The sequence below is a fragment of the Chrysochloris asiatica genome, unplaced genomic scaffold (genome assembly GCF_000296735.1).
Source record: "Chrysochloris asiatica unplaced genomic scaffold, ChrAsi1.0 scaffold00555, whole genome shotgun sequence".
Classification (NCBI taxonomy): Eukaryota; Metazoa; Chordata; class Mammalia; order Afrosoricida; family Chrysochloridae; genus Chrysochloris; species Chrysochloris asiatica.
In genome coordinates, this window is record NW_006409073.1 from 51,162 (window position 1) to 66,057 (window position 14,896).

The 14,896-nt window shown below is 47.4% G+C and overlaps 1 protein-coding gene across 3 annotated transcripts in view; it reads right to left on the reverse strand.

Moving 5' to 3' along the window:
• The window catches only part of SMOX (spermine oxidase), a 62,056-nt gene extending 49,017 nt beyond the window's left edge, over window positions 1-13,039 (reverse strand). For all 3 annotated transcript variants that reach the window (XM_006877681.1, XM_006877678.1, XM_006877677.1), the window contains exon 1: window positions 12,832-13,039. The gene's annotated coding sequence lies outside the window, so the exon portion shown is untranslated. The remainder of the gene's footprint in view (window positions 1-12,831) is intronic.
• Between the last annotated feature and the right edge of the window lie 1,857 nt (window positions 13,040-14,896).

Below are 14,896 nucleotides of genomic sequence, written 5' to 3' on the forward strand. Positions count from 1 at the left end.
AAAAAAAAAAAAAAAAAAAAAAGACCCCCACCCCAAGCTTCACACAGCTCTATGCTGGTTTCTATGTCTCTCTTGCCTGCAATTAGTGTCCCCTTACCCAGGACCCTCCTGGAGACACTGCCTCCAGCCATGGTATCACTAGTAAGAGCAGCCAATAGGGAAAAGTGTCACAAAGATTCTACCCAAGCTAAATCCATTGCCACTGAGCTGATTCCAACTCACAGCAACCATAGAGGATACAGTTGTTGTTACTGTTAAGTGCCGTCGAGTCAGTTCCAACCCATAGTGACCTTGTATAGGGTTTCCGAGAAGCAGCTGGTGAGCTTGAACTGCTGACCTTGCAGTTCAAATAGCTTTGCAATCTGCTGCATTAACCCATAGTGCCACACTAAGACTCCACAAGGAACAGAGGAAATGATAGAGTAGAATGCTCCTTAGGGCTTCCAAGATTATAAATCTTTGAAGGACAAGAGGGTGGCAGTATTACCCCCATTGTACAAATAAGGACATTGAGGCATGGTCAGGATTAGCTTCTTGTCCGGACATTTCAACCCTGCTGAAAGGTTGGGTGAAAGCTTTTAAAGTAAGGCGATGGCAGGGAGGTGTACAGTAAAAAGCCCTCCCAGGATCCCAAAGACCCTGGCCTGGCAACAGTTGGGTCCTGAATATCAGACAGGCCCTTCCTTACACCCCCATAGTGAACTCAAAAACCCAGGGCTGGTTCTCGGCCCAGGTCTCCTCCAACCCATTCCTCCCTCTGCAGTGTCCATCTCTTCCACTGACTGTTCAAATACTGCCCGACCCACCAAATCCACCTTCCCCAAGAGGTCACCCACCCATCCATCCTGCCTTCTCTCCTGAGCACTTCTGGCTCCATCCATTCCCCGTGTTACTGCTCTCCCATTAAGCAGCACCTCCTGCATCAGCCCTTCCCCTAGTGTGTGTTCATGGCCAGTGGGATATTATTAGGAAGTCTTCATAAAAGAGATTTCCAAAGCCAAATTCACTTCTTGTTGTTGATATGTGCTGTGGAGTCAGTTCCGACTCATAGTAACCCTGTATAGGGTTTCCAAGGCTGTAAATCTTTACGGGAGCAGAAAGCCTCATCTTTCTCCTGTGGAACAGCTGGTAGTTTTGAACTGCTGACCTTGAGATTAGCAACCCAATTCGTAACCACTATGCTACCAGAGCGGCTTAATATTTTAAATCCACTTGGGAAACATTAAATGGCTCCTTTTCTACAGGATTTGTCAGAGCTTTTTAAATGCATTTTTCAATCTTCCACAGAGTGGTGGAATGAATATCCATTTTCTACCCTTATTTGTCCACTGAATTCTTTAGCCACCCACAGTTGCTGGTGGGATTGAGGTTTCTCAGAACAATCTTTGAGAAATGCTGCCCCTTCCCTCCTTCCTCAGTACAGCCTGGCCCAGTGGCAGGAATCAAAGAGGGGATACAACTGGTTCCGCAGACACCTGTTTTTAGGAGGTCTGTGTGACATTTTGGAACCTTAGTGATGCTATGAGTTAAGCATTGGTCTGCTAATCAAAAGGTCCCCACCTTCCTCAGTACAGCCTGGCCCAGTGGCAGGAATCAAAGGGGGGATACAACTGGTTCCTCAGATACAACTGGTTCCTCAGGTCTGTGTGACAGACATTTTGGAACCTTAATGGTGTTATCAGTTAAGCATTGGTCTGCTAACCACAAGGTCAATGGTTCAAACCCACCAGCCACTCTGAAGGAGAAAGATGAGGCTATACGTTCCAATTAAGATTTATAGTCTCAGTAAACCTAGGGTGCAGTTGTATACTCTGTTCTATACGGTCGCTATGACTCAGAATCAACTCAACCACAGTGGGTAGGTGGGGCATTTATAAGACCTGGTGGTGTCATGGTTAAGCGCTGAGCTGTTAACTGTAAGGTCAGCAGTTCCATCTCATCAGTTGCTCTGTGGCAGAAAGATGACAGTCAGCTTCTGTAAAGATTAGTCTTCAAAACCCTGTGGGACAATTCTACTCTATCTTACAAGGTGGCTATGACTTAGAACTGGCTAATCGAGAGTGGTTTGAGTTTGGTGGGGTATTTGAGGAGTTCCGTCTGAGGACACATAGAACCCTGGCCCCCACCAGTCCCTCTTAGCACTGCCCTGGGGCAGTGGATGTCCTTACCACCCCTCCATGGAGTCAACTGGCTGCTATGCCGTTGTTGTTGCTTTTGTTGTTGTTACATGCCGTCAAGTTGGTTCCAACTCATAGCAACACTGTATAGGGTTTCCAAGGAGCAGCTGTTGAGCTTGAACCACTGGACCTTTTGGTTCAAACCAGCTGTGCAGTCCAGCGCATTAACCCATAGCGCCACACCAGGATCTCGTAATCTGACCAGTGCCCTCATATCCCCTCCCAGTCATGTCCAGTCCAGAGAGCAAGGGCCTTTGCATCAAGAACCTTGGAAGATCCCCAAAGCAAGCTGGACAGTTCTTCAGCGCAGACTATTGCTTCTACTCCATCACTAGCATGCAAGGTGTAACATTAAACCAAAACTAGAATGTGCTAAGCCACCTTTCAGGGAATATAGTGTCCTGCCCATCAAACCCTGTGACCCAAACCCAATCCTTCAGAGAGAAGACTGCCCCCTATCATTTACAGATGAGGAACTTGAGGCCTTAGAGGGGAGTGGACACTCGCTTGTAGAGGCCCAGAGAGGAACACAACAGTGAGAAGCATCCAGAACTCCCCACTTCCAGGTGGAAGATAGCCCCAGTGGGACAAAGCGGCACACAGCAGCTATGGGGGCTCACCCAGCCGTGGTGAAGAACACCCCTCACGCTGGGGGTGATGGCTCAACAGCTAAGGAGACTTTGGGGACTTTTAAGAGAAGATACCAGGAGCTCTGGTAGCGTAGTGGTTATGAATAGGGCTGCAAACCTTAAGGTCAGCAGTTTGAAACTACCAACTGTTCCGCGGGAGAAAGATGAGACTTTCTGCTCCCGTAAAGATTTACAGCCTCGGAAACCCTGTGCAGGGTCGCTATGGGTTGGAATCGACTCGACATCACTTAACAACAAAAACAACCATAGCTAGGGCTGGAATCCACTGCTTCCCCACCCTCCTGGGCCACATCCTGGCTACAGGAAGAGTGCTGACCCCAGATTGGCGCCCCACAACATCTGGCTCAGCTGTGGGCAGAGATAAGGTGCCCTGCATGTCAGCCTGCCCTGGGGCACCGTCACCCAAAACAACTCCCCAAGCTCTTGGGCACTCCTCAATCACAAGCATTTGGAATCAGGCCTGTGTGTCAAACTTCCTCAGCTAGCATTCCCTCCCAGAGAAGCAGACCCTGTATCCCCTCACCATCCTCACACACCTCTCTGCCTTTCTGGCCCCTAGTCTCATCTGGGCCCCCAGCTCAGCCTCCACAAAAGGATTCCCCTAATCACCACCCCCAATACAGTGCACAGGAGCCAAGATGATTCCCTTTACATGTCTGTCTGTTTGTTTTATTGTGGAGGCTTGTGCGTTGCTGTGATGCTGGAAGCTATGTCACTGGTATTTTAAGATCAACAGGGTCACCCATGGTGGACATGTCTCAGCAGAGTGTCCAATCAAAGACAGAAGAGGAAGAAGAAGAGGCGGACCACTTTAGAAAGCTTGTGGTTGCTAAGTCCCATCGAGTAGGTTCCAACTCACAGCAACTCTGTATGTAGGGTTTCCATGACTTTACAACTTCGAGGGAGCAGAAAACTTCATCTTTCTCCTACAGAGTGGCTGGCAGACTCAAATCTTGTACCTTGTAGTTTACAGTCCAGTGCTTATGGTATAGAACCACAGTGCTTCCATTCAGAAGGCTTAGGCACTGAAACCTTATGAATAGAAGCAGAACACTGTCTGATATAGTGACAGAAGATGAGCCCTTTGGGTTGTAAGGTCCTCAAGATGTAACTAGGGAAGAGCCGCCTCCTCAGAGTTGTTGTTGTTGTTGTTAAGTGCCATCGAGTCGGTTCCGACCCATAGCGACCCTGTACAGGGTTTCCGAGGGTGTAAATCTTTACGGGAGTAGAAAGCCTCATCTTTCTCCCGCGGAGCGGCTGGTAGTTTCGAACTGCTGACCTTAAGGTTCGCAGCCCGATTCGTAACCACTACGCTACCAGAGTAGACTTGACCATAATCAAGCAAAGTTTTCAAGACCTTCAATTTCTAATGAGGCGCAACTTAAAATGAGGAGAAACAGTTGCAAACATACATTAATAACTGGAGTGTGGAATGTACCAAGTACGAGTCTAGGAAAATTGGAAATATCAAAAATGAAATGTAATACATAAAGATCAGTATCCTATGCATTCGTAAGCTGAAATGAATTTGAATTGGCCACTTTGAATCAGACAATCATATGGATTACTACACCAGGAATGATATTTTCAAAATGAATGGCATCACATTCATCATCAAAAAGAACATTTCAAGATCTATCTTGAAGTATCATGCTGTCTGAAGTAGGATAATATCCATACAATACAAGGAAAGCCAGTTAATACCACTATTATTCAAATTTATACACCAATCACTAAAGACAATGTTGAAGACATTGAATGCAGCCAACATTTTCAGTCTGAACTTGACTAAGCATATAATCAAGATGCACTGATAATTACTAATGACTGGAATGCAAAAATTGGAAATAAAGAGAAAGGGTTGGTAGTTGGAAAATATGGTCTTGGTGATAGAAACGAAGCTGGAGATCACATGACATAACTTTGCAAAACCAATGATTTATTCATTGCAAATACCATTTTTCACAATATAAATGGTGTGCAGCACTCCAAAGAATGCTCCTTGGAGGCCAGGATGGCCAAACTTCGTCTCTCATACTTCAGACATATTGTCAGGAGGGAGAAGGATATCATGGTTGGTAAGGTGGAGGGTCAGAGAAAAAGAGGAAGACCCTGAACAAGATGGATTAGCCAAGTGGCAGCATCAATGGACTCAAGCGTGGCAACAGTAGTGAGGTTGGCCCAGGATCGGGCAGTGTTTCGTTCTGCTGTGCATAAGGTCGCTATGAGTCAGTACCAACTCGATGGCACCTAACAACACCACCAAGAATACACGTGGACCTCACCAGATGGAATACACATGAATCACATTGACTATAACTGTGGGAAGAGATGATAGAGAAGCTCAGTAACATCTGCCAAAACACAGCAAGGGGCTAACTGTGGAACAGAGCATCAATTGCTCGTATGCAAGTTCAGGCTGAAGCTAAAGAAAATTAAAGTAAGTTCACATGAGAGCGAAAATATGAACTTCAATATGTCCCATCTGAATTTAAAGACCATCTCAAGAACAGATTTGATGCATTAGACACTAATGACCGAAAACTAAGAGTTATGGGATAACATCAAGCATATCATCCATAAAGAATGTAAAAGGTCATTAGGAAGACAGGAAAAAAAGAAAGAAAGAAAAAGACCAAAATGGGTGTCAGAAGAGCCTCTGAAACTTGTTCTTGAGCACAGAGAAGTTAAAGCTAATGGAAGAAATGAGGAAGTAAAAGAGCTGAACAGAAAATTTCAAAGGGTAGCTTGAGAAGATAAAGTTGAGTATTATAATGAAATGCACAAAGTCCTGGAGTTATAAAACCAAAAGTGAAGAACATCCTCAGCATTTCTCAAGGTGAAAGAATGGAAGAAAAAAACTAATCAAGCCTCAACTTGCAATATTAAAGGGTCCTATGAGCAAAACATTGAATAATGCATGAAACATCAAAAGAAGACAAGGAATACACAGAGTAGTTGTACCCAAAGAATTGTATCAATAAGAATTTGTTGATGCTTCAACCATTTCAACAGGTAGCATATGATCAAGAACTGATGGTACTGGAGGAAGAAGTCCAAGCAGCACTAAAGACATTAGCAAAAAAAAACAAGGCTCCTGGAATTGACAGAATACCAACTGAAATGTTTCAGCAAACTGATGCAATGCTGGAAGCACTCTCATTTGTCTATGCCAAGATCTTTGCAAGATAACTAGCTCCCTGGCCAACCAACTGGAAGAGATCCTTATCTGGGTCCATTCCAAAGAAAGGTAACACAACAGAATGCAGAAATATAGAACAATATCATTAATATCACATGCAAGTAAAATTTTGCTGAAAATAATTCAAAACTGGTTGCAACAGCACATCAACATGGAGCTGCCAGAAATTCAAGCTGGATTCAGAAAAGTATGTGGAACTAGACACATCACTGCTGACATCAAATGGATCTTGACTAAAAGAAAGAATACCAGAAAGATGTCTACTTGTGCTTTACTGACTGTGCAAAGGCATTTGACTTTGTGGATCACAACAAACTATAGATAACATTGCAAAGCATGGATATTCCAGAACATTTCATTGTGCTCATGAGGAACTGTACATAGACCAAGAGGCAGTCATTCAAACAGAATAAGGGGATACTGAATGGTTGTATCCTTTCACCATATTTATTCAATCTGTATGTTGAGTAAATAATCTATAAAGCTGAATTATATGAAGAAGAGCATGGCATAAGGCTTGGAGGAAGACTTACTAACTACCTGCAGTATGCAGATGGAACAATCTTCCTTGCTGAAAAGTGAAGAGAACTTGAAACACTGATGAAGATCAAAGACTACTAAAGGTTGTCCTTTAGTATGGATTGTACCTCAATGTTTATAAAGAAAATGAAAATCCTCAATAGCATCATGATAAATGCAGAAAAGACTGACATTTTCAAGGACTTCATTTTGCTTAGATCTAAAATCAACACTCATGGAAGCAGGTGTCAAGAATATGCTAAACGACATACTGCATTAGGAAAATCTGCTGCAAAAAACATCTTTAAAATGTTAAAGAGCAAAGATATCAGTTTGTGCACCTGACCAAAGCCATGGTATTTTCAGTTGCTTCATATGCATGTGAAAGTTGGACAATGAACAAGGAAGACCCTACAAGAATCAATGCATTTGAATTATGTGCTGGCAAAGAATATGAAAAGTACCAGGGACTGCCAGAAGGACAAACAAATCTGTGTTGCAAAAAGTACAGCCAGAATGCTCCTTAGAAACCAGGATAGGAAGACTTCATCTCTCATTCTATACACATTATCAGGAGGAATCAGCCCTGGAGAAAGGACTTCACGCTTGGTAGTGTCATCAAAAAATAGATCCCCAGAGATGGCTTGACACAACAATGGGCTCAAACAGAATACTTGTGAGGATGGCAGAGGAGCAGGCAGTGTTTCATTCTGTTGTGCACAGGGTCGCTATGAGTCAGAACCAACTAAATGCCACCTAACAGCAACAACATGCTCCAGGTCCCACTTGAATTGCATCTGCTCCTGCACTGCCTAGTCCCAACAGCCCAGGATCTAAAATCTGCTACACGAACTGTAGCCTTTCAACCAGTAGCCAGAGTATCATATAACCTAGAAGCTTATTAGGTCCCACTGGTTCCTTGCACTGCACATTACAATAAATCTTCTTGATCTTTTTCAAAGACCATTGTCCAGATATTGAGCCCTTTCGGCTTGTTTATCCAGACCTGCTGAATCAGAACCTGCATTTTAACAAGCTGCCCAGGTGATTTGGGTATACATTATAGTTTGAGATGGGATTTTATAAAGCACTGTTCTCCTCCAGTCACTGTACCCTTGGCCTATTGTAACCTTGGATGTCTCCCTGGGGCCTCAATCAAATCCTGAAATACAGACTCAGCAGACTGACAGTTCTGACCTTCCCCAATCTGACTTCAACCCACTTCTCCAGGCAAAGGTTTCCCCTCCACCTTGAGACATGCCATCCTCTCCTCTATCCACCAAAGCCATCCCAGACCCTCCCAAAGGACCACTTCCTCCAGGAAGCTGGTCTGAACTACACCATGTCACAGCACACCTACTGTGGCTCACTCTATTTCCCAGAAAAAGGGGCTGTATCCTGGCTTCCCAGGGGTTCCTAGCACCAGGCTGGGACATAGGAAATGCCAAATGCCAACTGCAGATAACCAGTTCCAGTGTCTGCTTGTCAGGAAGTCCACCCTTAGCTCCAGTCTGCCCACCTCAAGCTCAGGCACAGCTTTCCACCTCCATTCAGCAGATAAGGAGTTAAGCCTCCTCCAGCTGTCAGGCAGGGAAGGGAGCCTCTCCTTGAGAACCCTGGGGCCTGGTGAATTTCCAGCAGCAGTGTGCTTTCTCTATGCCTCAGTTTTCCAAAATGCAGAAGAGAATGCCCACCACCCCTGCTTCCCTCTCTTTCTAAGGGCTGGAAGGATTTTCCGGAATAGATGAACCTAGTCCCCTAAACCCTGGGGCTCAGAATTTGGAACAAACAGACCCATCACTGTGTGGTCAGCAAACCCTCCCTGAGCCAGCTGGTCAGGCCCCTGAGAGCCCATGTCATCTGCACAGAGGTGTTCTCCTGCCCTACAGGAAGATTTTGCAAGGCAGGGCCACCACGCCCTCCTCCAGTCCTGGCCCGGCTCCTAGGGCTGGCATCCACAGGGAAGGAATCCTTGCTCCTTTTCCCTGGCTCAGCAAGGATAAGGCATTCAAGCATGTAACCTCAAGGAGTTTCCCAGTCTCCACAGAGTCCATGGAGCCAAGGAAAAGGTCTCCCTAGTCCCATTCTACAGACAGACAAAAAGAGATGAGGACTAAACTGTTTTCAATTACTATTTATCTATTCAGCACCCTCCCCAGCTCTGCTCCCACCTTGGCCCTAGCCCTAGTCAGACCCCTACCTAAGTCACAGACCCTCTGGGCAGCCAGGTTTCCCAAAGCCCATCTCGAAGCAACACTTCACAACACTCTAGATGGAATCCCAAAAAGCCCATGGTCCCTATCTGATCTCCCTCTCCTCTCCCAGGGTGGTTGGGATCTTAAGAACCAAATGAAGAGGGCCCCATAACCCCAGAGGGGTACAGTTCTAATGATGGCATCTCAAACAGAAAGCTGGTTTTATCCTAGAAGCAGGAGACCTCCTCACATGTGGGTGATGCCCAACAACTTATCCCAGACCTGGAGCCCCCTCCTGAGAGAAAATAGAACATGATAGAGAAAAACCAGGTCCCCACTCCAAACAGGGGTCCCTCCACTGTAGGATAGGGCTTCTTTTTTACCTCCTCAGTCCGAAAGTCAGACGTCTCCAAGAGGCAGGAAAACCCACTTGTTTGTTAAGAAGTCCTCAGCTGGGGTGTATCTAAGAAGCCTGAGAGAAGTGATTAGAGTGGATTCTGGAGTCAGGCTGCCTGGCCTCAAAGCCTGACTCTGCCCAGTCTGACACTGAGCAATTTCTTGCTTTCTAGAGTGCCTCAATCTTTCCATCTGTAAAATGGGAATAAGATCTATCTGCTAGAGCTGTTAAAAGGATTAAAGGAGTCAGTATTTGCTAAGTTCTTAAGATAAGACTCATACACAGTGAGTAAACATGACCCTGCTGTCTCTTGCTCTCTGCCTGATTTCCTCCATCAGGGCTGGCTCCCACCCATCTGTGTCCAAAGGCTTGCTTCAGCATGCCAGCCCTTTCTTCCAGCACTCTCTTCATAGTGTCACCTGAGGACATAGTATCACCTGGTCCCCATGCCCAGGGCCCGCTCCCCTCCCTTCCTTGGCTGCCTGCTCTGTAGAAATGGGGAAAGCTATGGTAGGAAGTGTCTGGGTCTGCAGTAAGACCCCCAGCTCATATTTCCCCCTTCTCTTCAACTCCCCAAGCTCCAGGGCTGGGCACCCAGCAATCACCCAAGGAAGTAGACTAAAATAAATCCTCCCTAGACTGGCTGCCTGGGCCACCCCCATCACCTAAGTTAGGAATCTTCCACCAACAACCCCCATCACACACATACACACACACTCATTAACCTTTCATTGAACCAGTCTAGATTTCTTCCAAAGAGAACAAAGGGAGTCATTTAACCCCGGCTGTTACCCACACTGTCTCCATCCACATTTCCCACTGCCCTCAAGTCACCCTTCTCCACTTCCCTTTTTCACATCCCACTGGTCCCCTCAGATTCTTGCAACTGCTTTTGTGGACATAAAATAAAAATCGTCATGGTCACTTTAGGGTTCCTGTGCTGGCTGCAATACCCACCTCTTTCGGCCCAGCCCTCCCCAACCTTCCCACCTGGCTCAAGATTTTCTGAGCATCAGTAACATGCTAGATGATCCAGAAACAGCAATGGATCCCTCAGTAGAGTGTTCAATCTTCAAGAAGCTGGAGAAAGTCAAGTACACAGACTAACCAAACCGTTAAGGTTGGGCATATATATAAAATGAAGAATGTAAACCAGGTGCTAATGATAAATTCAGGTGGGGTGGAGACCTCTACCAAGACTAGATGGTTAAGGAAGGCAATTGAGAAAGGAATACTTATTTAAAGAGTATTGGTGTGGCATTACAGGATAAGCACTAGACTGCTAACTACAAGGTTGGCAGCTCAAACCCACCAGCCACTCATTGGAAACCCTGGACAAAGGTGCTATGAGTTGGAACCAATTTGACAGCACTTAACAACATCAACAACATAATTTAAGCTGAGAACTTCAAGATGCTGAGTCAACACAATTAAGAACCTTGGGAGAGTATTCCAAGTAGAGGAAACAGCATGAGCAAAGGCCCTGGGGCAGGAAAAAGCTTAGGGTGTTCAAGAGACATAAGTGATTTGATGTGGCTGTCAGGCTGAGGTCTGCAGTGGGCAGATCAGGGAGGTAGTCTCATAGGCCAGGAGGAAGCTTTTGAGATTTTATTCCAAGTTCATTTTCTTCCAAACCATCAGATTTTAGTTAGAGTGGGATAATTCAATGTTTATTTTTTAAAATAGCTCTTGCTTGCTCTATTAAAATGATCAGAGGAGGGCAAGTGCAGACATGGAGAGTGGAGTTAGCAGCCACTACAGCAGTTCAGACAAAACAAAAAAAGTGGCTCATCCTAGGGGGTTAGCCCTAAAGTCAAAGGCATAAGTAAACAGGTCTGAGACTGACTTTGCAGAAAGAAGCAAAAGGACTGGCTGTTTGGACTGAATGTGAAGAAAGAAGTTGAGGAAGGAATTGATGTTGCCTGACATCTGTAAAAGTTTAAAGGTTTATGGGTCATTTACTAAATGTAGATGAGAAAGCCTGTTTGGAGGTGCAATGTTATCAAAGGTTTCTATATCATCCATATTACATGTTTCATATCTTTGAAACATCCAGGGACACAACAAATCATCAGATGAATGACTGGATTGAGAGGCTGGGGCTGGAGATAAAATTTGCTATTTAAAATCATGAGGATGAAAATTATATACACTTAAGATGTTTGTAGATTAACCCTTGATTTTAAAAATCACAAAAATGAATGAAAGTTGGACATGGTAAATCTAAGTAAAGAGAAAGGGGAGAAAAGAAGAGAGGAAGGGAAGTAGGGGTGGAGCAGCTGAGGACAGAGCCCAGGGACATTTAGTTGAGTGAAGCAAAGACGTCTTAGGAGAGTCAGCTATGGAGAGAGGAAGGAAACCAGGAGAAGCCTAAGGAGGATGTTGGTTCTAGGAGAACTGATCACCAAGTGAAGGAAGACCTAGTTTCAGGAAGTGTGGGACCAAAGCCAGGTCAAGTGGGCTGAAGAGTCCCAGGGATCTGGAGCAGGCACAGCTGAAAGGGGCTGGTCAAAAATAGGAAAATGAAATGGGGGTAAGAGTGGCAGAAGATGTTCTCGGAATCACGCAGGGGAAAAGAAGTCAATGATAACACTAGAGAGAAGGGAGGTAACTGAGGAATGGGGGCACAGTGAGTCCCACCATGAAGCCCAAGGGCAGGAACGGTCAATGGGGCAGGAATTGGGTGCTTTTTGCTCCCTAACCAGAAAGAAGGGAACAGAGGTGGCAGAGGTTAGGGCCTTCACTATGCACTTTTCAGATGCACTCTTATTTGCCCTCTCTATTCGTGTGACCCCCACACACACGGGCACCTGCTGCCTCTGCTTACTCCAACCACTGCCTAGGTGGCCCCCACGGACTGGCATGGGATGGAACACCAAATGGCACGTCGGCAAACAGCCTGTAGACTCATCTCACCGTACACGCTGCTCACCGAGCTAGTCCCCTTCTGTTGCAAGCACCACCGGGGTCCGCAGGCCCCTCGCCGGATCTAAGCAAGACCCATCCCCCACTCCGGGACAGTGGCTCCCCTCAACCTCTCCTCCAAAGTGAGCGCTCAAATACAGCCTGCCTTTTTCCGAGTCTGCCTCCCGCCAAGCCCGGGGACAGCCCGTGTACCCCTAGTTGGCCCTTTCGAAACAGCTCCTTCTCACCCTGCTGGGGGCCTCCAACTAGACCACTCGGATGCCCCGTAAGAGGGCGACGCAGTCTCTCCCCAGGTCCGGGTTGTCTCTCCAGAGTCTCCTCTTCTTTCCCCAGCACCCACCCTCGGGCTGTTCTAGTCATTGCTGGCGCCCGCGCCCGGCTTTGTCTGTGCCCACGGAGCGCGCCCGCCGGACACCCCGGGCGCTTCCCTCGGGCACGCAGCCCTCGGGGACCAGTCTGCCTTACGTCCCAGGCGCGCTCGCCCTGGCCCGCCGAGGATCCCCGCAACCCCGGGTCAGTCCACTGCCTCCCAGCAAAGGAGCGAGGGGGGCGCGGCGCCACCGCTCTCAACAAGGCTCCGTGAACACCGCACATCCTAGCCTCCAGCCCCGGCGCCGTGCTGACGGCTGGAGCCCGGGACCGGCCGAGCCCTCCGGAGCTACAGGAGCAGCTCCCGGCCCCTCACCACTCCTGCCGGCAGCCGCAGTCCTTGCCAACGCCCGAGCGAAGGCTGGTGGGCCGCGAACCGTAGAGGGGTGCGCCGTACCTTTCCCTGCTGAGCCCGGGAAGTGATTCTGCGGCGAGCGGCGCTCCAGCCTCGGCCTCCTCCGCCTCCCCTCCTCCTCCAGCCGCCTGGCTTCCTCCTCCAGCCGCCGCCGGGACCGTAGGGGCCCAAGCCAGCCGCCGCGGCCTGTGTGGGGCCCCGCTCCGCCTCGCGTCCACAGCCCACCCCGCCCGCTCCGCTCGGGCCCCGCCCCCGCTCCGCCTCTGGCTGAGGCCGCTCCGAGCTCCTCCCCCCGGTCCGCCCCTCCGTAGGCGGGACAGCTGGAGGCCTTTGAAATCCGGGACTGCTAGGTTCTTGCAGCGAACTACCGGACAAGCACTCCGCACCTGAGCGAGTCCTACTCCCCCTTCTTAAACTTGGCCCTCTCGCGGTGCCACACTTCCCTACCCATTTCCCAAAAGAAAAGTAGTAGTCCAGTTCTATGGTGGGAGTAACCTAAAGGCGACTGTCAGAACCAGAACAGTTAACCCAAGCGGTTCGGAACTGTACTTCCAAAGAAAAGGGGATACCCCCCACCCCCGTCTCCTCTCTAAGCCGTCTTCACTTCTGAAAGCCCTCCCTGGTATCTCATCTCATTTTGGAGCCAGGGGTCCATCCCTAGAGGTCTCCTTCAAACTTACTTTCTTCCCAACACCCTTCCCGCACCCCCACCACCGCTACCCCCAACTTGGGAGACTTCCGCCTATTATTCTCCAGCCCTAAACAGCCGGAGGGGGCTACTGAAGAGGCACCCAGGAAGTGCCTTCTCAGCCCACTTCTGGGGAAAATAATTAAGTGCTGTCATGTCAGTCCACAATTAAATGAAAACCAAAGCAATTGCAAGTGTTACTTTTTATTTTAATCAGAATTATTTGGAAATTATTTATTCATTTTTTTTATTTGGACTTTCCCAGTCACTGCTCCCTTGTACAGATTTTCATTGATTCTAGTTTAATGAAATTCTGGTGTGGCGCTGCTCGTTAATGTGCTGGACTGCAAAGTCAGTTTGAACCGCAAGGCCGGCGGTTCAAGTTCACCAGCCGCTCCTGGGGAACCCTATACCATTGAGTCAGAACCGACTCAATGGCACTTAACAATAACAACAGTTTAATGAAGAAAGGGAACTGAGGATGTCTGGTCTCCGACAGTTTCTGCCTCTATAACCCTAAGAGCATTTCGGGCTTTCCTGGTGCTCATAGAGAACTATAGACCTACAGATTCTGCCCTGAACTGTCTCTCAGGCTGGAGAGGGTACTGACCTAACCTACACCCACAGGGACTACCTCAGAACAGGCCCCCAATTCAGAGTATAGTTGGCGTGGGTTCAGAGGTCAGCAGTGTCTCTGCAGAAATTGGTTTGTTGCTCCCTTGCAGAAGGAAGCATTTGGGTACAGACTACAGGGCAGGGACATGATGCATTTCAGATGAGGTTTCTTCTGAGAGGAAAAGGTCCTGTCTTGCCTAGGTTCTTCTCTCCTAGAAGCTTCCTCTCTCTAATGCCTGTTCTTGCCCCCTTGGGGTTAAATATCTCCTCTATGAATCTTTCCTTGCCACCAAGGAGAGAAGCAGGTATATTGAAGGGCTTTCAGGAACAGATTTCCTGGGTTTGAATTCTGCCTCCATGTGGCCTTAAGGGTGTTAATTAATGTCTTTGTACTTCAGTGCTTTGGTTTCCTCGTCTGTAAAATGGGCTTAATAAATGTACCTACCCTAAAGAGTTCCTGGAGTCCTAGTGTGGAGCTGTGGGTTAATGCATTGGACATCAAAGTTGGTTTGAACTGTCGGTGGCTCAAGCTCACCAGCTACTCCTTGGAAACCCTATATATACATGGTCGCTATGGGTTGGAGTCAACTCAACGGCACTTAACAACAACTACTCAAATTGGATTGATGTAAGCAAATAGGAAATGTATATGCTCAGATAACAGAAAACTCCAGTGGTATGACTGATTTAATTATCAAGAGGCTCAAAAAAATATCAAGGCTGGGTCTTCCTATCCTCATCTCTGGTCTTTTCTTTGCAGTGGCAAGATGGCTGCCAACAGCTCTAGGTTCCATCATCAGAGCC